The 25825-nt window shown below is 35.2% G+C and overlaps 1 pseudogene; it reads left to right on the top strand.

The window, feature by feature from the left end:
• LOC142640593 (G-type lectin S-receptor-like serine/threonine-protein kinase At4g03230) overlaps nucleotides 1-24445 on the top strand; it is a 59744-nt pseudogene extending 35299 nt beyond the window's left edge.
• The last annotated feature ends 1380 nt before the right edge of the window (nucleotides 24446-25825 follow it).

Here is a 25825-nt window from a genome sequence, read left to right as displayed (position 1 = left end):
GAAATTGGATTTCATAAATATATAATGAATAACTTTAAAGAATTAAACCGGGTACTCAAGGATAAGATGTAGTAATTTACAAAGTGGTAGTCTACATTTATGACTTTGTGTTACTACGAATATTTTATGAAGGGGTTATGTGTATAATAAAGTATTGGAATATAATTTATTAATGAGGCCTAGAGTGCAATTATATTTATATAGTGGTATTAAATATAATTAATGGTAACTTTGGACTTGTCAAGAGTTGACGGAAAAGCCTAAGGCCCATTGGAGCTAGTGCCTTATTGGTCCCTTTTGGTCCCACTCCAAGCCACACACATTAAAGCCCAATTGGAAAGGCCCAATAGGCCAGCCCAATTAGATAATCAGTTAGTTATAAAGGGAGAAACATACAGAATTTTTATAAGAAGAGTTTTAGAAAAGAAAAAGAAACGGTGTGTGAGAGAGTGTGAGACACACTTTCATTCTTCCTTTGAGAAACTGATTGAGAGACCACACATCTTGGGCGTAAAGTGGAATTGGAGTGAAGATTAAAAGTGTTCCCAAGTGCTTCTAATCTTTATTTTGAATTTCTCCACACCAAGGTTCTTGTGATTCCTTGGATCTTTGGTTCTTGTGATTGATAACGTGCCCAACGTAAATTTCAGAATTTAAGAACAAGATAGCGTACCTTGGTGTGGAGAAATTCAAAATAAAGATTAGAAGCACTTGGAAACATTTTTAATCTTCACTCCAATTCCACTTTATGCCCAAGATGTGTGGTATCTCAATCAGTTTTTCAAAGGGAGAATGAAAGTGTGTGTCACACTCTCTCACACACCGTTTCTTTTTCTTTTCTAAACTCTTCTTATAAAAATTCTGTATGTTTCTCCCTTTATAACTAACTGATTATCTAATTGGGCTGGCCTATTAGGCCTTTCCAATTGGGCTTTAGTGTGTGGCTTGGAGTGGGACCAAAAGGGACCAATAAGACACTAGCTCCAATGGGCCTTGGGTTTTTCCGTCAACTCTTGACAAGTCCAAAGTTACCATTAATTATATTTAATACCACTATATAAATATAATTGCACTCTAGGCCTTATTAATAAATTATATCCCAAGACTTTATTATACATGTAACCCCTTCATAAAATATTCGTAGTAACACAAAGTCATAAATGTAGACTGCCACTTTGTAAATTACTACATCTTATCCTTGAGTACCCGGTTTAATTCTTTAAAGTTATTCATTATATATTTATGAAATCCAATTTCATAAATATATATACTTTAGTAATTTCTTACTAAAGTGGTTAGGTCTAACTCTCTGAATAACTGAAACCATTAAACTTATCTCAAGTGAATATTTTATATCTCTATCAAGAGACTATGAATTTCATATTGAGAATATATGTTCCATCAACACTAAATGTGGCTGCCCAACATACTGAGGTTTTGACCTTCACTTCAGGTCTCACTCCTGATATATCAAAGCAACCTACACTTCATGATCAGATCCATTATTCTCTCAGGATTAAGAGTTCATGCAAATAAAAGTCGTGAGATTTATTATTCATTTGACAGTCGTTAGGAGAATAATAAATCTCACAGCGGTCCAGTTCAATATGTTTTAACTCTTAAAACATATCAACATATCAACTAGAAGTTTCCACTTCCATGATCAAGACAAATCATCTTAGTTGATACGTTATAGTCTTTGCAGATGAAATGCCCAATTTCATCACCGACTACGAACTACAAATTCTGAGTTTACAAAGAACTTGTGATTTACATCTTCTGTGACTTTTCACATAAATCACATACAATGCATCTCATTCGCCATCCTGCGAGGAGGTTGTTGGTGTGGAATGTGCTCTTTCTTGATTGGAAGTCTATGCTCTACTAGTGCTCTGTCCAAACCTGGTAATTCAGTGTAATCCCATGCAAAGCAGTCCTTAAACCTCTTCACCACAGCCAACACTTCATTGAATTGTTCCTGTGTAAGGTGACTACTAATATATGTCACTTTCTTTTCTTCTTCAGTTCCAAGATTCACTTCTATTAAAGGATCTTGAGCTTATGCTTTCAAGTCATCCATTTGGATAGGAGCTTTACTTAGAGAATTCAAACCAATTTTAACCTTGTTTCCAATATTTCTTTCTTCTTCCAATACACATTTTGCCAAGAACATACTTTGTTCTATTTTATTCTCAAGAATGTAACTTATTACTTTGTCTTCAGCCAGTTTAATGGCCCTTAATTTCCTTGGAGTAAGTGAACTACTCATCACTAACAGGTTCCTCAACTATATTTGGCATTTTTGGCTCTACGATGTTGTCGTCAAACCATTCCTTGCCAATTTCTTGGTCAGTAACATCTTCTCCAACAAAATATGATTGTTCCCCAGCCATTTCCACCTTTGTTGGCTTGCCATTGTAATCAAATCCTGTCAGTTTCAAAATTCCAAAATTTTTGTTATATAATTGAGCATCAATTGTATTATTACATGCTTCGAATGGCCTATTATCAGCCTTCACCATCTCAACAGAATTATCATCATTCCAAAACATTAGAGATTGATGTAGGGAGGAAGGTATCACCCAATTTGAATGAATCCATTCCCTTCCTAGCAAAGCATTATAAGCTGCCTTAGTATGAACAACAAAGAATACAACATTTGAAATCTTATTCCCTACCTTTAATTCTACAGGTATAATACCTCTAGTTTTAGTAGATTCGCCAGCAAAACCACTAACTAAAACATCTGACCGAATTAAATCAGCCTCTATTTTATTGATTTTTTTCAACATTCCCCAAGGCAAAATATTAACTGCAGCACCATTATCTACTAAAACTCTATTAATAGGTATTCTATCTATGTGAACTTTAATGAATAAAGGCTTTAAATGTTGTGACATTCTTTTAGATGGTTTCTCAAAGAGAATTTTACCTGGTGGGAATTCCAGTTCAGCCTCTGCTTTAGGTTCTAAATTCTCCATCTCTTCATCTGTTAATAGGATATGACATGCCCCCTGAGCATTTGAGCCTTTAGAATTACGCTCTTCATCTTCGGGAAGGTTCTGTTTTGCCATAAACTCTATTGGCAATGTGATCACATTACATTCCACATTACTGGAATTTTTTTGTTCCAATTCGAGTTCCTCCCCAAACTCATTGAATGCTTCCAAATCATCCCAGCCTTCAATATCTTCAAGGCCTTCCATCATATATGCATCCCCAAGTTCCTGCAAAAACTCGTTTCCTTTAATCTCCTCATCTGGAATGATTGAATTGATTATACCTTTGTTTTTTTCTTCAATTTCTATTTCAGCCAATTTCTCCTCTTGCATCTCTTTTTCTTTTTCTTTTATTTCGTTTTTTGGCTTTCTTGCAATGTACACAGTGACTGCACTATCATCCATTCGATTAGACCCCAAATCATTTGTACATCTCTCTAATTTCTTGTGATCTTGTCGCACTAGTTCTTGGTTCTCTTTTTTAGATAAATCCTGAACCATTTCAGCTTGTGCAAATTGCTTTGATTCAAACATTCTTTGCTGCATATTACTGCCACTTTTGGCTCTTTGCCTACTTGTTTCATTTCCTATCAACCGAATAGCACTTGGTGATGTCTTCACATATTTAGAAGTCAATATGCCTCCTTTTTGTTGTATTTCAGCTTTAAATTCCTTCTCTTTGTTAAGTAGTGCGTCATTAGAACTTTCAGGAGTTTGTCTTGGCTCTTGAGACTTATACATTTGCTGTCTAAGCCAGCGCCTCCTTTGTGTTCTTGTCATTTGTGGGAAATATGGGTTATATCCATATTTAAAATGGCGCTTTTGTGGTGGTTTAACACTACCAGATTCCATGGAGTACCATTTATTTGGCTCCCCTATTGGAGGTTTGAAGGTGCGAAGCTGTTTTGGCTTTTCTACTCTTGAAAACACTGATTCAACTTTTTTAGGTTCAGCAATTGGCCCAAAATCAGCATCACTTAGAGGAGATTCTATCCCAACAGCCACTTTTCCAAAAACTCGCGCCATTATGCGACTACACTGCTCACACAAGCAATCATCTTCATCAGAATCAAAAACTTGATCATCTGAAAAAGAATTATTCTTTTGTAATGCATCTTTATAAGTTGTGGGCCTTGGTTGTTCTACCATTTTAGCATTTCCCTTATTTGTTTGGACATTCTTGCCCTGAAAAAAGTTTTCTTTACCATGCAAGCCATATTTATTTACTCGCATAGAAGATCCTTCATTGATTTTCAGTCTCTTCATCCCTTGGGTGAGGTGCAATGATTGTTTACCCTGCACATTAACACATTGGTATACATTACATTTTGAGTTCTCATCATTTTTGAAGCTACTAATCACAGATTCAAAATCTGCTGAAATCATATTTAAATCATGCAAAGGTGGAAAGGGATCAATATCTGCTTTCATTTGCTCCTTAGGCTTTTCAGGGAATTTCAAGATTCCTTTTTCAATTTTATCTTGAATAACATTCCTAAAGGTTACACAATCTTTTGTTTGATGTGTAAATGCATTATGCCATTTACAATAATCCCTATCACGTGTTTCTGCCTTTGTTGGTATTTTGTGTCTGCCTATTAACTTTATCAACTTGGCTTCTAACAGCCAACCAAAAATTTCATCAGACTTCTCTATGTCAAATGAATAATCTCTTATAGGTGCTGAAAGTTTATATGCTGACTTAGCTTTAATGTTTTTCTTATCTAGTACATCACATACTTGGGGATTATGACCTATAAATTCTGCAATGTCTACTTCATAATTAGGGTCATGAAAGTAAGTCCCATATGTTGAATTATTCCTATTTCTTTCTTCTTTAATGAGACTCTCATACCTAGAAGCCCTATTAGACAATTCATACAAATCAAAGAATGTCACCCCTTCGAATTTTTTTCTAAATTCGAAATCTAAACCATCTAAAGCGAACTTTACATATTCTCTCTCTGGGAGAACAATTTGACAGCGCATACGGGCTCTTTTAAATTGCATAATAAACTGCCCTACAGTTTCATCTGGCCTTTGTCTTAATCTTGCCAAATCAGCAATTGACACTCTCAAATCTGTGCGAGAGAAATGTGTTTGGAATTTTTCCTCTAATTCAGCCCATGAATTTAGAGAATTAGGAGGTAAAGATGAATACCAAGCAAATGCTTGTCCAGTCAAAGAGCTTGGGAATAACTTCATCTTACAATTTTCATTGTTTGAGACCTCTCCGCACTGTATTGTGAATCTGGACATATGTTCCAGTACAGTCTTATCATCTTCTCCAGAAAATGTAGAAAATTCTGGGATTCTAAACCCTCTTGGATATGGTTCTCTATCAATCCACTCTAGATATGGCTTCCTATAAATTGGCCTATGTCTTCGAAATGTTGGACCATGTGTGTGTTCCAAGATTTCTAAGATTTGGTCCATTCTATTGTGGACTTCATCATTATGGCCATTATAATTATGTGCCTCTACTTGATTTCGTTCTAAATTATTTTGTTCGATTTCAAATTGATCATTATGATGATTATTTCTTTCCAAAGCCATTCTATTGTTTTCAGCCCTCTGCCTTCGCTGTGCAAATCTAGGATTTGCTCTGTTTCTATTAGCATTATCTCTTCTTGAATATTGCTGAAATTGAGCCACTTCATGCCCAAGTTGATTCTCTTGACCATTGTCAAACCCATTATCCATAAATAATTTTGGGTTTCTATCATTCCTAGGGAAATCAATGTCATCTAATGGGATTTCTACTCCTGGGTTATTATTATTCCTTTGAGGAACTCCATTGTGATGATTGTTTCTCATGCGATGGTTATTTCCTCGAAGAGCATTTTCTGTTCTTATTGGAACATTCATAGTCACATGATCATTATTCTCATTTTTGTGAGAATTTCCAATATGAAGAACATTTTCTGTTCTTGGTGGGTTAATCAAATGAAGGATACTTTCCATTCTTGGGGAATTCTCAGTCAAATGGGTGTTTCCTAATCCTAGAGGAACTTCAATATTTTGGAAATTCTCAAATGAAGGATTACTATTCACTCCTGAACCCATTCCACCAACAAAGTCATTATTTGCTCCTACGTTTGGCTGATTTAAGGGTCTATCTTTGCCAATTGTAGCAATGATTTGATGAACCAAGTGTTGGTTTTCTTTAAGTTGTTTCATCTCATCACTCATGCAATTAAAACGTGCAACTACATCATCTTTCATTTGATTAAATTGTCTCAGGATTACCTCTAAAAAATTTGGATTTAAATTTGAATGTAATCCATTATGTCCAGATTCACCATGCTCTGTAATAGGCCGTGAAACCAGACCTGGTTCTGCAGAATTAGAAGAACCAGAATTATTCTCATTGCTATTATTCCTCATTTTTCTTGTAAGGACTGGCATGTACTCCCACTGTGGTCGCCAATTTGTTTGTGAGAATACAAACTATCTTGAAAAATAAGTACTTGGAAGACAAAACTTCACAACAAAATGATGGGCTCTGCCACTGCCTAAATTAATAGGACTTCAAAAGTACAAAATATTCAACTAAGAAAAACAAGGGAACAAGCAATGTAATCACAATATGTAGATATTTTATTTAACAATTCAAGTTCATACAAATAAGAAAGATTCAAATCACACAAACTCCTAAGTTAAATAACAAAAACTATCCTTAGATAATTCATGTGAGGCAAACGCACTTACAAACATGAAGTTATCCTTCCGTTGACCGGGTATGTGAATCTAGTTTGTCAGATTTTTTGTTGTGTCCTTCTAATAATATCTTTAATCTTTATTTATAGTAGACAAAAACAGTTACTGCTCCCTCCTCATATTTTGGTAACTTCTATTGTATTCTGACTTAGTGGATAACTGACTCACATGCTCACTTTTACAAAAGCCTTCAGTTACGTGGACCTCCAAAAAATGTACTGTGTTATTTTCTTTTATAATGGGCCTTGCAAGTTTGCTTATTTGGGCCATGTAAAATAAGATCCAGCCCTCTCAAGTCACACTTTGGTGGACAATTTGACTCACATGCTCCCACATGTGAATATATTTATTTTTTTGTCCTAACAACCCTGGGCTGAACGTGGTGCCGCCACTGATGTCGAATGTAGTTTTCATGCTTGGTAGTGAAACTGCAACTCTCGCAACTCCTAAACAACCAGCCTATGTTGTAAGAAAATCCCTTTCTAGCGCAACTTCTTCTACTACTAAACCAGAAAGTTTGAATAAATTAACATCTACCATTGAAGAAGGCCGATAATGGTGGATAGCATAAGGGCTCTCATGATTCTTGTTTTCTCTCTATTAGTCTTGCAGAAGTTTCTAGTATTCTTACTATGGTTCTCATAGGAACAATTAAGGCATATTTCTTGTCTGTCATATTGATACTTTATTTTATTGTCCGTGTCCCTGATAAGTGATAACATTGTATCCAATCTAAAAGTTTGATTGTTTCCTATTTGAACCTCCTTTGTATTTATTGTACTTTATTGATTTCTGATTTTCTCTAACTCTGACCAACTGCCTTCATTTATTTATTCCTATTATTTTGAAGCCTAGAACTGCATTATTTGTAATTTTGCATAAAGAGGTACAGTCAGCTTACCCTTACATTTGAGGTGTACTGTTCACTGCCACATTGTAAAGCCAGAGGAGTCCAAGGCAGAGTCTAAATGACCTGTAGCAGAGCTATGAACTACATGTAGTGTAAGTTTAGTTAAGTCTGCCACTGATAAGAGTCCAAGTGTCAGCATCCTATGCTTTTGTCCACCTGTCAGCACCAGATTAGAGTTGTTAAGAAGTTCCACATTATACGGAAGTGGTTATTACCTATAAACAGGAAGAGATTCAAAAGATTGATATTGACAAGTACCGTTAGTGTACTTATAAAGATGAGGCATACATGTCATGTCTCCATTGTAAATCATTTCAAATGCAGTCATATATGAAGCCATTTGGAAATGTTGTAATGGGAAAGACAAGTTCTCTTCACGGAGGCCTTATAACTGTATCTAATATTCCATCTAAACCAAAAAGAAACATAAAAGTTAATTAGTCGAAAAAATCTAATAGTAAAAATGAAAGACGAAAAGGACAGAAGATGAAAAAACTCAAAATTATTTTCAATAATAAAAAATCAAACTTTTGTATCATATGATAACTCATCCATTATATATATATATATATATATATATATATATATATTAGTTTCACAAATATTTAGTTATTTTAACTTATTTTAACTTATTTAAATGCTCAACTTAGTTATTTTTTATATATAGAAAGGAGTTAGGAATGTTTTTTTTTTAAATTCTTAAGTACACATGCCATTTTTACATTTGCTTTTTTACTTTTTGATAGATTCTCATTGCTATCATCAAAGTCGTATAACAGTTGATTATGAATCCATCTCCTACATAAGGGTGGCAAAATCCAACATGACCTGCGAGCACAATACATCATAAAATTAAAAGGTTATGAATTGAGACTTAATGAATTCGTGTCAAATTCGAGTTTACGTGACTGACCAGTTAATAGACGTACTGTGTTCGAGTCCAACTCAAGGAACTTGTTTGACCCGTCTAACCCATTTAACTAAATGTCATTTTACCAATATTCCCTTCAAAATCCTAGATATATTTATTTTCTTTCATAATTGCATTCTCCTTTGCCCTATGACTGCCTATCACTCTTAGACCTTGATCTCACCTCACTTCTCCTCACCTTGTTTTCTTATCCATTGTAACTCTTCTATCACTAAGGTGCCAAGCTGTTGTCGCCCTTGTCCTTCACTTCTCTCTATCAATTGAAACCTTTGTCGTCGTCATCCTTTACTTTCATCTTTGAACTCTCTACCACCATTAAATCATCACCAACGTCCTTTACTTTTACCTTTACCTTTATATATTTTCCTTAAATTAATTGTTGGAATCTGATATTAGTTGTGATTTATTTTGTTTGATATATTGTGATTGATTATTTATGATATTAAGATATGATTTAGTTTTGAATGATATTTGTGATGCAGTTAGCATGTTACTTTTGAATTTACATATTAAAATCTATTTATTTGGTTCTTCATAATTTAGATCAATTAAATTAATATTAAAAAAAAAAATTCTCTTTGGTAAAATACGATAATGGGTTGATGTGAGCGACCGGTTTAATGAACAGGTTGTATTAGATTGAAAAATCATGACCTTCTTAGTAAACATGTCGAGTTAATGTCGACTTATATAGTCAAATACTTATGAGTGACACAACACAAACGTGATATGCGATCACGAATTGCCACCCTTACTCCAACACAATCTATACTAATGAATAATCATGAGCATTTTTGAAATTTAATATTTATGATAACTCATCCCCCCCCCCCCCTCCCCTCCCCTCCCCTCCCACAACACACACACACACACACACACACACACACACAAACACACATCTATATATATTTCACAAATATTTGGTTATGTTAACTTATTTATATGTGCAATTATTTTCTTATATTCTTTTTTTTTTTGATAGAAAGGAGTTAGGAAATATTTTAAAAAATAATTCTTAAACAAATAATGGAAAACGAAAAAGAAGGGAATCAAATCAAAAAGTTAAAAGTGGTTCAATTTGCATACTTTTATTGCAACCTCTTTCAGTTAGACAGTGAAATTTGATGACCAAGAAGTCTTTGCGTCAATAGGCAAGAACATCAGGGCATTTTCGTACCAAGAAGGCCAAAACAGCAGAAATTGCTGCAATTAGATAATCAGAAACCACACAGACACTGTGCTTCTAACAACAAAGAAAATTCTACTTGTGCGTGTGCTGTTTTTCATTTTGGTAACAGAAAGTTCAAAAATGAAAATGGGAGCAATCACCGTAATTAAGGGATGGTCCGCAAACTGCATGCTGTGTTCCATGTTCATCTTGTACATACCAGTACTGATGTGTTCCTTTCATGTTTATTGCGCTGATACAGTTTCTTTGAGGTATGGCGAGTGGATTAAAGACCATGAAGAAACTCTAGTTTCGCCTGGAAGAAAGTTTGAATTAGGATTCTTTAGTCCTACTGGAAGTTCTGGCTACAAAAGATATGTTAAAATATGGTACATGTGGGATAAGCGAACTGTTGTTGTATGGGTTGCCAACCGAGATGACCCGCTTATCAATACAACTACCTGAGCTTTCGGATTTACAACAGATGGCAACCTCCAGGTGTTGGATACGAGTACTGAGAAGGCTCATTGGTATTCGGAATGTTATTGGCGTGAATCGTGCAATACTACAGACGCGATTGTGAATCTGGGAACCTGGTACTATACGGATATTCATACGAATACGGTAATGTGACAAGTCTGTGGGAGAGCTTTGAAAATCCAACTGATACGTTTCTTCCAGGCATGTTGTTGTCGTATAGAAACAATTTGACTTCTTGGAGAGGCCTTGATGACCCTGGAAGCGGGAACTTCACGTTAATGCTAGATACAGCCGGAAATCAGAACGCAATAATCGTCAACAAAGAGGGGAGGACGATTTATTGGAAAAGCTCGGTTCGTTTCTACAACAGAAGATCAAAATGAAGGAAATTTTGAGAATGACAGGCTGGTGATGAATTTTAGTGGGAAGATAGAGCAATGGACACAGCACAATCTGGGCATGGTCCTTGTTGGCTGCGGAGCCGAGCAACAATCGTAGCGTGTATAATGTTTGTGGAAATTTTAGTAGCTGTAATTTAAACAATAAATTGAAATGCAAATGTTTGCCAGGGTTCAAAGCCATATGATGCTAAGAAGTGGCATTCTGGAGATTTTTCAGATGGGTGCACAAAAAATTCGGTGTCCTGTGGCAGCACCTTCTTGAGCTTAAAGATGATGGAGATAAGGAAAAACCTAGAACAAAGGTCTTGGGTTGAAAACGAAACAGAATGCAAAGAGTTCTGCCTAAAACACTGCGACTGCAAGTCTTATTCATATAATCAAGACTACCCAAGAATGCCATGCTGGATTTGGAAGCAGGAGTTAGTTGATGTTCAAGAGGAGTATGTATTTGGTTATAACGTCTCCCTCCGTGTAGCAATTTGGGATATAGGTACTGTACTAACTGGTCGATTTTACATAAATTTGCTTGAATTTACTAACGTAGTATTGTACTTTAGGAAATTTGGAAAGCGTCTTGAATATGAGGTAGAAAGGTTAGAAAACCTGCCAGCTGTTTATAGTCCAAGCCGAAGTCTATACAAAATGTTAAAGAGGCATAAAATAGTACTAACAGCTTAGTAAATTTATTTATAATGAATTTGACAAGGAGCATAGTTCTACATAATAACCAAATTATTTTTTCAATATGAGCCGATAATTGAAAAAGTCAATTTACTGAACAAAAATAAAATGCTAACCCAGTCTCCGTATATGATAAACTCTCAACCACGGCCCATGGGATGATGGACTGTCGGTTTGTGGACAGATGGATTTACAGTGCTAGGCAATTTCATTATATGTAAATAAGACCAAATCCTATTTGTTTGAGTTTATTCACTATTTGAAACTTGATATTTCTGCAGAACCAACTGTACAAAATTGTGAGCCTTGTGGCACAAACACGATCCCTTATCCACTTAGCACTAGCTCAAATTGTGGTGATCCTATGTACTTCAGTTTCAATCGCAACACTACCTCTGGCCAGATTAGCTTCAAGGCCCCAAGTGGGAAATATCGAGTCACTAGTATCAATCAAAATACAACAAAGTTTGATGCAAGACAACCTAGGCTTCCCACCTAGATTAGTCTTACTGTAGAACCTTAGGCTTCCCACCTAAGGTGTTTGGAATTACCACCAAACAAATCAATGCAAAATAATCTCAATAATAATAATAGTTTGTAAAAAAAAAAACAAAAGGAACCATCTGGAGCTTTATATACAGCTTCCAAGAATCATAATGATAAAGATAAACACTTTTAAACAAATCCTAAACAATCTCAAATACTAATATGATAATCCTAACAATCTCAAATGCTAATCCAATACTAAATATAAACCCAAATAAAGATAACATAAATGATAAAGATAATCTCCACAGATGTGGTGTCCGCACCAACTCCCTTGGGGTGGGAGAAACTTGACCCCGTCGAGTAAAGCTCATAAGGATCAAGTGACATCAGAATAAGCTCCATCAAGCCACAAGCTCACTGGGTCAGCATGGCGCCACCGTCGACGCTCATATGTGCAGATGATAGGAGGTAGAGATGAGGTGGTAGCAAGTGTATCCAAGTAAGCCTCTAAAAGAGTGGGATCAAGCTACTGCAACTCCTCTCCGTTGATCCATGTAAAGTCAGGATCAAGCCGTCCTCGCCAATGAACCAAGAAGCGTTGAACTGTTCCATCCCTAGTAAAAAGAGATTGCTCATCCAAAATAACATCAATAATATCTTTATGTGCCTTTTGGAAACAAGATGGTGTAGGGTTAGGGATAGGGTTAGCCAAAGAAGAAGAGGGTGGATCATCAAAAGGGTCATAGGGAATAATTGTTGGACCTTTAAAAGCAATTAAATCAGCAATATTAAAAGTAGAACTAATACCATAATTTGAAGGTATATCAATCACATAAGCATTAGATCCAAGTTTCTTTAATAAATTTGAATGGGCCAGCACTGCGGGCCTTCAGTTTCTTAACGGTCCTTGAACGGTATCATTCAGGCCTGATACGAATCATAACATAATCTCCTACATCAAAGTCTAAATGACATCAATGTAAATCAGCTTGAGCCTTATACTTAAGATTACTAGCATGAATTCGTTTGTTGATCTCTTTATGCAGCTCATGCATGTGACTAGCAAACTCTACTGCAGACACAGAAACCCTATCATGTGTAGACATTGGGAGAAGGTCTAAAGGTCTCCTAGGTGTATAACCATGAACAGCTTCAAATGCACTCAGACCTATGGACCTATTGACTGAGTTATTGTATGCAAATTGGGCTACAGGGAGTATAGATTCCCAAGTCCTACCATTCTCATCTATGAGACACCACAAAAGATTTCCTAGACTCCTATTGACAACCTCAGTTTGACCATCAGTTTGAGGATGGTATGCTGTGGAGAATTTCAACTTCGTTCCCATCATGTGCCAAAGGGTCTTCCAAAAATAGCTCATGAATTTAACATCCCTATCTGACACAATTGTTTTATGTAACCCATACAGCTTAACAATCTCATCAAAGAAAATCTTGGCTACCTTGGATGCATGTCTTAGAGCATGGAAGAAAGTGAGCCATCTTAGAAAACCGGTCTACCACTACAAGAATGGAATCAAACTTCCTAAGGGTACGGGGGAGACCTAGTATAAAGTCCATGCTAATATCCTCTGAAGGACGGTGTGGAACTGGTAGAGGAGTGTAAAGGTCAGTATTTTGCTTACAATGCTTAGCTAGTTGACACTGACGACATTGACGAATTATCTTGGCAACATCCCTCTTAAGACTTGGCCAATAGAACTGCCTCTCTATCTCTTCAATTGTCTTATCACGTCCAAAATGTCCTGAAAGTCCTCCCGTGTGCACTTCCCAAACCAAAAAGTCTCTCACTGATGTGTGGTGGATACAAAGCTTATTAGCTTTAAACAAGTAGCCATCTCGGAGGATAAAATCATCAACAACCTGAAGATGCTCAATCCTAAGTGTAGTGTACTTCTCCAAAATCTGGGCAAGATTCATACTTCTCTTGCAACTTCTCAAACCTTATGACTTTTGTGCTCATCACAGAAAGTAAGGTGACTCAACGACTCAAAGCATCAGCTACCTTATTATTAACACCAGATTTATGTCTTAAAACAAAAGAAAATCTTTGCAAATACTCAACCCAAGCGACATGTCGAGCATTTAATTTCTTTTGGGAATTGATGTGGCGGAGAGCATCATGATCAGATAAATGACAAACTCATGGGGTGTCAAATAATGGCTCCAATATCTTAAAGCTTGTACCACAACATAGAGTTCTTTGTCATATGTTGAATACTTCTTCTTAGCATCATTTAATTTCTCACTAAAGTAAGCTATAGGGTGACCATCTTGGCTAAGAACTCCTCCTATGCCTACACTAGACGCATCACAATCCACTTCAAAGACCTTATCAAAGTTTGGTAGGCGCATCACCGATGCTTCTGTCATCTTCCTCTTGATTTCTTGAAATGCTTTACCAGCAGCATTTGACCATTGGAATTCACCTTGCTTCATACAATCAGTGATTGATGCCATGATTGTACTAAATCCACGTATGAAGCGGTAATAGAAAGTTGAAAGCCCATGAAAACTATGAACCTCATGAATGTTCTTGGGCTCGGGCCAATCCACTATGGCCTTAAGTTTCTGTGGGTCAGTAGAAACTCCATTAGATGAGACCACAAAACCTAAGAAAATGACACTATCAGTGAAGAAAGAGCATTTCTTGAGGTTGGCATACAAGTTTTCTTTCCTCAAAGTGGAACAAACTTGTTTAAGATGGTCCAAATGTTACTCCTTTGACTTACTATAAATGAGGATGTCATCAAAGTACACTACCACAAAGTTGCCCATGAAAGACCTTAGTACTTGTGTCATCATTCTCATAAAAGTATTAGGAGCATTTGATAAACCAAAGGGCCTTACTAGCCACTCATATAGACCATCCTTTGTCTTAAAAGTAGTCTTCCATTCATCACTTGGGCGAATCCTAATCTGGTGGTATCCACTTTTCAAATCAATCTTCGAAAAGATTGTGGCTCCTGACATCATATCAAACATATCATCTAACCTAGGGATAGTAAAACGATACTTCACAGTAATCTTATTGATTGCACGACTATACACACACATTCCTTAGGATCCATCTTTCTTTGGGGTCAAAAGTGCAGGGACTGCACATGGGCTTAAGCTTTCATGCATAAATCCTTTGTGCAAGAGCTCATCCACCTGTTTAGTCATTTCATCATGTTGAGGGGGGCTCATTATATAGTGGGGCAAATTTGGAAGTGCAGCTCCTGGGACAAGATCTATGGCATGTTAAATATCACGTATAGGAGGCAACTGATTTGGGAGCTCCTTAGGGAAGACATCTTGGAACTCTTGAAGCACTAACCGTACTTCTTTTCTTGGGTCTTCAAAACTATCTTGTGCAGCTTCCTTAACAACCAAAGTAAAGATGATGGAGTCTTGACTGATAGCTCTTTCAAGTTCTTTTAGCCTGATGAGGTTCATATTTTGCTTTTTGGGCTCTTCTTTAGTCTTACTTGCACTAATAAACTTAGTTCTGATTGAGTTAAGCTTAATCCTTTGTCCATTGTGCATGAAGGAACAAGAGTTCGAGCGACCATAAAGAGTGACATCTAAATCATAGAGCCATGGTCGTCCTAAAATTATGTGTCCTACATCCATTGGAATCACATCACATGAAATCTGAGCCTTGTATGAGAAGATATGAATGGGAACAAGACACCTTTCCTTGATGGTGATAGATGAATCATCTACCCAAGAAACCTTATAGGTTTTAAGATGGGCAACTAACTTCAAAACTAAGAGAGAGACAAGTTTAGAAGAAACTGCATTAATGCAACTTCCACTATCAATGATGACCTTGCAATTTATGGTCCCACACTTGACAAAGGTTTGGAAGATAGTATTTCTTTTCCAGTCATCACCATCTTTGGATTGTGCTAAGGTACACCTAACAACGCTCATTATAGGCATATCAGGACTACCCTCACTAAGATTATCAAAAGATGTTAGGGCTCTAATGCAAGCTAATTGGGTGGAATCATCCTCTCCTATTTCTACGATGTCTTCAATGTTAGGCTCATGGACTACTTCTTCTACCTCTTCCTCTCCATCCAATTCTTCAATCAACAAAGTCTTATTAGGACATTGGGCAGCCATATGACCAAAGCCTTGACACTTAAAGCACTGGATTCTAGAATTGGGCCTACATGTCTCTCTAACCACACTCTTCCCTTTGTCTTCTGGGCATAAGGGTCTATTGATGGGATTGGATCTATTCTGAGGACCTTCTTGGCATCTACATTGAGGATTGTCTTCTATGTGCAAGGGTCTATTGTTGGGATAAGACCTATTTCTACCTTGGGGACCTTCAAAATTGTTGTGAGGCAACATGCGATTGTCAAATCTCCTTCCACCTTGGGGCCTAGGGATCAGTTCTAAATCTTGCATTAAGTTATAAGCATCATCAAGAGTTGAGATGTCGGGCCACCAATTCTCTTTGAAGGTCATAATTGAGACCTTTTCCTAAATCTACTCAAGGTAATTGGCTCATCTTTAGTGGCATTGCTACGTATCCTGTATTCTTCAAATTGTTCTACATACTCAGTAGCAGACCTATTGTCTTGTCTCAAATCATGCCAATGATCCAACAAGTTACCTAGATGAGATACTGGGAAGTACTTCTCATTGAGCTTTGCCTTCATTTCTTCCCAAAGAGTTATGGGTGGTTGGCGGGTCTTACAGAGGTGGTTGACAGCACTATGCCAATGGAGTTTGGCTCTTCCTACAAGTTTCATTTTGGCAAATCTAACCTTTCTATCCTCAGATAATTCATACTACTCAAAAAAATGCTCCATTTCTCACACCCAATCATTGTAGACCTGAGGGTTCCTAACACCATTGAAGGTAGGGGCCTCCACTTTGATATGTTTTGTGGAGTTTTCTTCATTGTCCCTATGGTCTTGCCTATGATGAGGGCCATGTCTATTATTATTTCTTCCATTATGTGCATTATTCTCATCATACCTAGCCTCTAATTGGCCTAGACGGGCAGTAAGCTCTGCAATGGCATGTCTTAATTCATCTTGGGGAGGAGGATCTATGTTTAGGTGGGATTGGGGACTAGAGTGAGATTTAGAACTAGACTCTGATTTGGAATTAGATTGTTCTTCAGAACTAGTTACTAGATGACCACTATGCAAATGCATGCAAAGAGATCAACAAACTAATTCTAGCAAGTGAATAGTAAGGATATTACTCAAGTTAAATTAAATGCGAAGAGAAGTCATGAATTCCATAGGGTATCGCAGTTAAGCAGTACTAGCTTTAACAAGAATTAAATTAAAAGGACCTAATTGTGACAATGTGAGTATGCTAGTTCAACTACTAATATTGAGAATTAATTACTTTAAAGATTTTTTTTTTGTTTTATAATTTTTTTTTGGGCTAAAATAAAAGGCCGAAAGAAAATAAACCAGCAACTAAAATAATAAAGACATGTGAAAGTTTAAGCAAAACAAGGATAAAGGCAATAGCATGTTAGGAAGGTAAAGTTGAGGCACATAGTAGACATATTAATATTAAATTTGAAATTGCATTTCAATCCATTAAGATAGGAAAGTCCACACCTTGGATGGGGTGTCTTAACAACTTGGGCCTCACTGGACAGTGGGTCACTTGATTAACAATGATGAAATTGGGCCTCACGTGTAATGCAGTAGGAGTGGAACCTTCTTGAGACTTCTGCCTTTGTGGACCAGACTAGGCTTTTTTTTAAAAAAAATACAATAAAGAAAGACCAAAATATAAAACTTAAACCTATTAGTGCCAAACAGTAGCACGTCAAACCGAAACATTACACATGGAAGCTAAAGAAACTAGAAACAGAGGAAAACTAAAAAAGAGGAGGTCGGTCCTCACAAGAATCATCGGCGAAGAGGCGGCGTTGCTTATCGGTGTTCAATGTCGGTGGCGTGTGATGGTGGAGATCGGAGGTGGTGAGTCAAATCGTGGGAGCAGTGGTGACGGCGTGTCGGCGGCGGCTGTTGGTGATGACTTCGGCGGTGGGTTGTGCGATGGCGTCATTCTGTTGGTGGGATCGGTGGTTGGGTTTGGTTTTCAACTCTCTTCTGCCTCTGTCTCTGATTTGGTGGAGTGAAGTTGTGAATTTGATATATATATATATATATATATATATATATATATATATATATATATATATATATATGTATGTATTCCTGGTGGTGGTCTTAGAGGCGGGCACAGATTGGGGTCACAGGTTTTGGGGGAGTAGTGGGCTTTTTTGTTGGTTTTGGGATGAATAATTCATGTGGCCAAAGGGGGTATATGGTACGGATTGGTTCTGGCTTTGGTTTGCTGATTTCGTGAGGTAAGAAATTTGGTTGCGTTGGTTTGCAAATCTCGTGGGGTAAGTATTTGAGTAATGGCATGTTGTTTTCTGATGGTGATGAGTGTGGTTGTGGGTTGTCAGTTGTGATTTTGGGTTGATGAAAAAGGTGATCGGTTGGGCTTTGATACCAAGTTGATGCGGGACAACCTAGGCTTCCCACCTAGATTAGTCCTACCGCAGAACCTTAGGCTTCCCACCTAAGGTGTTTGGAATCACCACCAAACAAATCAATGCAAAATAATCTCAAAAATAATAATAGTTTGTAAAAAAAAAAAACAAAAGGAACTATCTGGAGCTTTATATACAGCTTCCAAGATTCATAATGATAAAGATAAACACTCCTAAACAAATCCTAAATAATCTCAAATACTAATATGATAATCCTAACAATCTCAAATACTAATCCAATACTAAAGATAAACCCAAATAAAGATAACATAAATGATAAAGATAATCTCTACAGATGTGGTGTCCGCACCAAATTTTTTTTATCCAAGTCAAGGATGTTGGAAGTCTGCGGCTAAACCAGTCATTGCCATTTAATCAAACTACTCCAAGAAACTCTAGTTCTAATGTTTTGTCTAGAGTTACAGATGAAGTTGAGATTGTTTGGGAGCCACCACTAGAGCCAATCTGTAATTTATCTACAGATTGCAAGGATTGGCCACATTCAACTTGCAAATCAGCTAGTGATGGGAAGAGGAGGTGCCTTTGCACCAAAAGCTTTCGATGGGATGGCACAAAGTTAAGTTGTACACAAGGTTAGGATTCTATATCATGTACATATTGCAAATTAAATTACTTTATTACAAATGAAGATTTAGTTAATGTTGCCCCAGCTGAGATTTTTTAATTTCTTCCTTTACTAACTTTGATAATGGTTGCTTTCGTGATTTAGCACATTGTTAGGACCTTGTGTATTTAGCTAAGGACTGATTTTCAGGGGCTTTTCTTTTACTTACGTGTAACGATTCTAATTTTACCTCCAAAGTTGGCAAGTCTTTCCTAAAATTTGCAAAATCGTCTGCAGCAATGTCAATGTGATCATTACCTTGTCATACATTGTTATATTCTGTATTTTGTATAACAATAAATATTTTTGTTTCACAAATTGATGAAACCATACATCCTTTAACTTCCACTAATTATCGTTTAACTGGTCATAAACCCGCGCGTTACGTGTGATAATATTATTATTTTAGTTTTTATTGGTTAATAGTTGGTTTTTCATTTTCTTTCAAGTTAATATATTGACTTTTGAAAAATATACAATCTAATATATTAATTCAACAACAGTAATAATAATAATGTTGAATAAAATAATATGAGAAGAAAAAAAAAGTAAAAATAAAGGATATAACAATAAACACCAAATTAATTATCTCTAAATAAATAACAAATTATTTAAATCATATTATGTAATATTATAATATTACATTCTTATATATTAACTTTAATTCTTTACAATGCAATATGATAAAATTTAACAACCAAAGTGAAAAAAAAAAAAAAAAAGCTTAAAACACAATTAAATCGCATCAACCTAAAGTAGAGTTCTAAAAACCACAAAAATTTCTCAACCTAAAGCAGAGATGCAATATATATATATATATATATGTAAGTGCACAATTGCACCTGGACCTAAAGACAATTATGGACTCAGGCCCAATGAGCCTTAAACAATGAAATTTGTAAAGTGTGGGTTTGAAATCTAATTTAGAGATATTGGAAACTTGATAACAGGCTAAGGTGTGAAGATACTTGTAAATAGTAGATGATGATTGCAAAGGAACCTCCTCGGACGTAAGCTGAGGACCACTTCTGTATTTTTTTTTTCTTAAAGGTTACAATTCTTAATTTCTTTCTTGGTTACTCACTGATCCCCTTTTTCTTGGGCCTTCACCCCCTTTAAATATTTCTTCCCTTAGTGCTTTATCCACGTGTTGCTCAAATCTCCTCCCCCCTAGATATTTCTTCTCTTAGTACTTTGAATAGTAACCAGAAGTTTCGGTTCTACTGTTCAGGAGTCACTTCCCCATTAATGCGGCCAGGGAGGTAGGTGCAGGGTCTTTAATGTGGAGGTGGCAGCCTTTGCCTACGATATTTTTCTAACACTGGTGTATCTCAAAGGTTCAGGGATTCCCCCTTTTAACCAACAATCTTTCTGGAATTCTGCCTTGACCTTTATAGTGAATCTCCGAGTTCTCTTGGGTCTATCCGAGGAGAAACTCACCCTCGGACGTGTCCTCGGACCCTCGGCGTATGGGCCGATTTGCAGTACTAACAGGTTCTTAATTTAAGAACAAGTCGGCCCTCCTTGTTAGAGCCCAAAGACTCAAATGCCCGCTTGGGTCATTTTACTCCCCACAATATATATATATATATATATATATATATATATATATATATATATATATATATATATATATATATATCACCAAAAATTGAGAGAGAAAGAGAGAGAAATAAATTTTTTTGTGAAGAAAAATTATGCATATAATGGAAAAGAGAATGCCAAATTTATACTTAAATGATAACAATAAGAAGAAACAAAATAAAGAGAAAGATGAAGAGTGATATTAAGAGAGAGGGTAGTGGGGAGATTAAAATGTAAAGGGAAAAGGTTGGAGAAAGTGTAAATGTAAAAAAAAAAAAAAAAAAGTGAGTACAATTTAATTTATTTAAATATAAATTAAATAAAATATTTTTAATTATATGGAGGATGTGATTGAGTTTAAATATTGAATAAAATAAGATGAAAAGATTAAAAAAGTAAAAATTATATATATATATATATATATATATATATATATATATATATATATATATATAACAATAAACACCAAATTACCCAAATCATGTTATGTAACAAAATAATATATATTATATTCTTATATATATTATCTTTTTTAATTTTCTTATAACACAACAGTATAATATTTAACAATCAAAGAGAACAAAAAAGCTTAAAACACAAAACTAAATCGTACCAACCCAATGGAGAGAGAGAGAGAGAGAGAGAGAGAGAGAGAGAGAGAGAGAGAGAACCTTTCTGTGATGGAAAACTATACAAAAAATGGAAGAGAGAATAACAAATTTATAGAAGATGATGTGAATATGAAGAGACAAAATAAAGAAAAATGAATGGAAAGATGAATAGTGACATTAAAGTTGAGGGTAGTGGGGAGATGAAAAGGTAAGTGAGGGAAAGATGAAGAGACAAAATAAAAAAAAGATGAAAAGTGATATTATAATTGAGGGTAATGGAGAGATGAAAATGTAAAGGCATGAGAAAGGTTGGAGAAAGTGCAATTATTAAAAAAAAAAAAGTAAATGTTAAGAAAAATTATAGGAAAATTGGAAAGAAAAAGGATAATGACGTAGATGCTAATGTAGCTCAACGTGAGCACAGTAACATTAAACACTATACTTAAGGTTGGAGAAAGTGTAAATGTTAAAAAAAGTGAGTACAATTTAATTTATTTAAATTTAAATAAAATACTATATGTTTAATTAAAAAAAGAAAATATAAATAATTTGATTATTTGGAGGATGTGATTGAGTTTAAATATTGAATAAAATAAGATGAAAAGAATAAAAAAGTAAAAATAATATATATATATATATATATTTATATATATATATAACAATAAACACCAAATTACCCAAATCATGTTATGTAATATAATAATATATATATTATCTTTTTTAATTTTATTATAACACAATAGTATAATATTTAACAATCAAAGAGAACAAAAAAAAAACTTAAAACACAAAACTAAATCATACCAACCCAATGTAGAGTTATAATAAATACAAAAATTTATCAACTTAAGCAGAGATGCAGGAAAAAAAAAATACCCCAAAAATTATTGTGTGTGTGTGTGTGAGAGAGAGAGAGAGAGAGAGAGAGAGAGAGAGAGGGAGGAAGGGAGGGAGAAACAACCTTTTTGTGATGGAAAATTATGCAAAGAATGAAAGTGAGAATGACAAATTTATAGAAGATGATGTGAATATGAAGAGACAAAATAAAGGAAAATAAATGGAAAGATGAATAGTGACATTAAGGTTGAGGGTAGTGGAGAGATGAAAAGGTAAAGGAGGAAAAGGCGAAGGGACAAAATAAAGAAAAATGAAAAGTGATATTAAGGCTGAAGGTAGTGGTGAGATGAAAAGATAAAGACATGAGAAAGGTTGAAGAAAGTACAATTATTAAAAAAAAAGTAAATATCAAAAAAAATTATAAGAAAATTGGAAAGAAAATGGATAATGACGTAGATGCTGATGTGGCTCAACGTGAGCACAGTAACATTTAACGCTACGCTTGAGCCTATTTGCTACTGTAACTACTATACATGATGCGAAAGATTTCTATTCAAATTCTATACACTGAAGTATGACTAGTCATCTTTCTTTGTTTTAGTTTCTTCACCATCAGAAAGAGTAATGATATTACTTCTGATTGTTGGAATAACTAGCGTGATTGTTCTTTTTGCCATTACTTTTATCTACATATGGCGAAGAAAGATGACCAAGAGACAAGGTAAGCACTTTGCAAACTGCATACCATGCACGTTGATTTTTTATTTTTATATATTTTATTTTGGGTTAGATTGAATCATAAAAAAAACTTGTTACAAGTTCTTCCATGCAATTAACATGTGAACTAAGATAGATTAGTGTCTTCTGAATTTAGAAAATAGACAAATTGACCAAAGAAATCGAGTACAACGCATGTTATATAGTGAAAGCTATGTCCAAGACTTGATAGATTCAGGTGAATTCCAAGAAGAAGATGAGAAAGGAATAGATGTACCTTTTTATGATTTGGAAAGCATACGAGTTGCTACTAATAACTTCTCAGATGAAAACAAGCTTGGACAAGGAGGCTATGGGCCTGTTTACAAGGTAATCTCAGCAACATTTAGTGGTCATTAATGTACATGTCAACTTGTTTTGGGTTAATGGTAATATTGTGTATTGGGAATTGTGGTCCCAGGGTAAGCTTCCAAGTGGTCAAGAAATTGCTGTAAAGAGACTTTCAAGTGTCTCAGGTCAAGGTCTACAAGAATTGAAGAACGAGGTGGTATTGATTGCAAAACTTCAGCATCGGAACCTTGTTAGACTATGGATATTGCATAAAAGGGTATGAAACGATTTTAATTTATGAGTACATGGCTAACAAAAGTTTATACTTCTTATTTGGTTGGCTTCTAAACCTATTTCCTTTATCTACTATCCATATTATGTTAATTTTAGTTCTTATTTTAGTTGCTAAAATTATTTTTTCAAATGCGAAATGGATTTATGGAAAAACACAAGATCAAAAGCAAACCATATTTTTGGACTGGGAGATGCGTTTCAACATCATTTTGGGAATTGCTCAAGGGCTTTTTTATCTTCACCAAGACTCTAGATTAAGAATCATTCATAGAGATTTGAAAACTAGTAATGTTCTTCTAGACCATGAAATGAACCCCAAAGTATCTGACTTTGGATTGGCGAGGATTGCTGGTGGAAAACAAATGGAGGCAAACACAACAAGAGAAGCTGGAACTTAGTATGTTTCCTCTACACAATATGATTGTTGTTGCTGATTATTTATGTATTATGGCAAATCTTCATTCTACTAACTTTGTTTAGATAATATGCACAAAAAAGTGTCTTGCTAATATCATAATTCATACAATTGTTGTGATGTAGTGGCTATATGTCTCCGGAGTATGCATTAGATGGAATCTTTTCAATCAAATCCGATATTTTTAGTTTCGGTGTAGTTTTACTTGAGATTATAAGTGGAAAGAAGAACACTGGTTTTTATCAGTCAAAAGAAGCAATGAGCCTTCTAAGTTATGTAAGTGTGTTGAATTTTCATAACCATCTTCATTCTCATCATATTTTGTTTCATTATAGGCTATGTAGGTGTGTTAATTTTCTAATAACCTATGCTTTGGTAATTTTTTTACTTCATACCAATGTTTGTTTACTGTCATAGGCATGGAGATTGTGGACCGGTGACAAGCTGTTGGATTTAACGGACGACTTGCATTGCACATCAGTTTGTGAAGTGCCTAAATATTGGTCTCTTATGTGTACAACATGACCCAAGTGATCGCCCCACTATGTCAATTATTATCAAGATGCTTGATGGTGAAACTGTGAACCTTCCAACTCCTAAACAACCAGCCTTTTCCATAAAGAGAGACCAATCCAGCTCAACTTATTCTAGTAGACTGGAATCAAATAATGAATTAACGAAGAGTCTATAAGGACGATGATGCATGGTTACGGTTCTCATGAATCTTGTTATTCTCTTTATAATTCCTGTTGCAATATTCTACAAGGAGATAATGCAAATATTTTTCCTTAATTAATTCCGTTGCTGGATACTTCAGGTAACTATAAATCCTTTCCCATGTTTGTTGCAGTGGTGTTTTGAATTTGAATGGATAAGATTTGAAATGTCTTAAATTGTGGTTGGACTATTGCTTGTATGTTTTAGAAGACATGAATTAACATAATTCTTGTATTTATATTTTCTATTAAATTCATTACCATATCTACCCAAAGATCCCCTTCCTTGCTTCTGGTGCAGGGAAATGTGTAGGGACTGTATTGGTGGTTCAGAACTTAGGAAAATGGCTTCGGTTGCTTAGAACAACAAACAGGTGGATATAACACCTCTGCAAAGAACTCAAGGTTCTCAAAATAGCACTTAATTAGGCCAATCAATTCACTAATCAAAACAATCAAGCATAAAAATGAAGTCTATATGCCTATTTATAAAACTGTTATTGCATAATTGTCACTAGTTGGTTGTTTAGTGTTACAATATTGTTTATTAACTGTCTTAAGAACTAACTGAAATATCAATCTATACTCGTACGGGACTCAGTTGAAACTACAATAAGAGGGCTGTTTGGTAACATGTGCAGTACTGTAACTAACCGCATATGCATCAGTCATCTTCCTAACTTCCAAATTCCTTCTAGAAGCTTCCAACAACCTAGAAGTGGTGTAGTTATCTAATTAGGGACTTACGCTGTAACATAAGTGCTTGCACTTGAATTTGAAACCCAACTACTTGCCGTTGTAAGCTACATGATGCTCTGAATCAGCTTCTCTGTTGAATAAAATTCATTCATACTATACTCTATCAACAACAGTTTATTATGCAATTTTTTTAATAAAGTAACTAAAATTTTAAAAGTTCATCAAGAATAGTTCAACTGGTTGACCCTCTTTATTGTGTTCATGACATCCAAGCACGGCCGACCAGAGCATATAGGCAGTGGCAATGGTCTAAGGGCCCCAAATAATAGAAGGCCCCCTTTTTTAACTAATACTATAATATAATATATATGTATGTGTACATTTTAATTAAGGCTTCTTTAGACCTTTAACTAAATAATAATAACAATAATAAGGCCCTTTTCTTGAAGATGAAGGTGAAGAGACAAAATTAAAATTAGACAAAACACACGTAACAAAATCAAAATCTACATTAATAGTAGACAAATTCATTAACTCATTTCTTGAAATTTGGTAAAATCTAAATTAATACTAGACAAATTCATTAAATCTAACTTTTACCTCTTGAAATTTGCCAAAAGGGAGACAATTTATCTCTAAGAACAAAACACCCCCCCTCCCCCCCA

Source organism: Castanea sativa, chromosome 6 (genome assembly GCF_040712315.1).
Source record: "Castanea sativa cultivar Marrone di Chiusa Pesio chromosome 6, ASM4071231v1".
In the NCBI taxonomy this organism is placed as follows: domain Eukaryota; kingdom Viridiplantae; phylum Streptophyta; class Magnoliopsida; order Fagales; family Fagaceae; genus Castanea; species Castanea sativa.
The sequence above is the reverse complement of the archived record's forward strand: the minus strand, read 5'-3'. Positions and strand labels throughout refer to the sequence as shown.